Below are 968 nucleotides of genomic sequence, written 5' to 3' on the forward strand. Positions count from 1 at the left end.
CTTTTTGAAGCACCTTACGTGGCTTCCCATTCCCGGAGTGGGAGCCACCTTTTTTTCTTTGAGCACCTTACTGATGTGTTAATGCTATCTGCTGTCTTTTTGTTACCCGTGGGCCGAGTGGCTGGCTGTTGGCACGTAGACGCGAGCGTGCGGGGGGCGAGGGACCGGCCAGGCGTGTGCTGCCACGCTCCACACGTGTGTGCACCAGCCTTTCCGCAAAACGCTACACACGCACACTGGAGCGCGCAGCCCCGCGGTGCAGGGGGGCACCCACCCACCTTCCCATTCCTCGCCAGGTGGGAATTTCTTGGTCGGTGTTGGCTCTGTTACATGGAGGGGAGGAGTGGGGGGAGCTAAACGGTGGAGGGGAGAGCACGCACGCATGTGTGTGGATGTAAAAAAAAAAATATCAACAAAAAAAAAGGGGACGTTTTCTTCTTTGGGACAAAGAAATTCCCAACAGTCATTTGATGGTGAGTGAATGGGAAACTGCATCCAAGCCTAAATCCGGGGGTCTTTATGCAGGCAACCACCACTGACTACCCTGGGGGCCGCCTTGCCAGCATAGAGACTGCAGGATTTGGCCCCAGAGCGGAGGAGATCCTCCGCAGGAGGCGGGTCTCTGCCGGCACACGCGCATGTTGCTGTGGGCATATGTGTCATGAGATGCCCACCCACCCGCACAGCCGCGTGCGCGCCACCGCCTGCACACACACAACACGCACCCCACACACACACCCCCCACCGCTGTACAGGCATCTCTCTCGAGAAACATGGTTTGTGACGATGTGAAGAGCAGGTCAAAAGTTTTGAGGGGTTAAGTTCCTTTTTTTTCTCTCATTATACTCTGTAAATGGTATGTCAGTTATCAAAAACAAGCAAATAGAAAATTGTTAAATAAAAAAAATACCTTGCATACGCCTTTTCTATCAAGTGCTTTAAAATATAGAATAAATACACACATCCTG

This window comes from Falco punctatus (assembly GCF_963210335.1).
Source record: "Falco punctatus genome assembly, chromosome: 6".
Taxonomy (NCBI): domain Eukaryota; kingdom Metazoa; phylum Chordata; class Aves; order Falconiformes; family Falconidae; genus Falco; species Falco punctatus.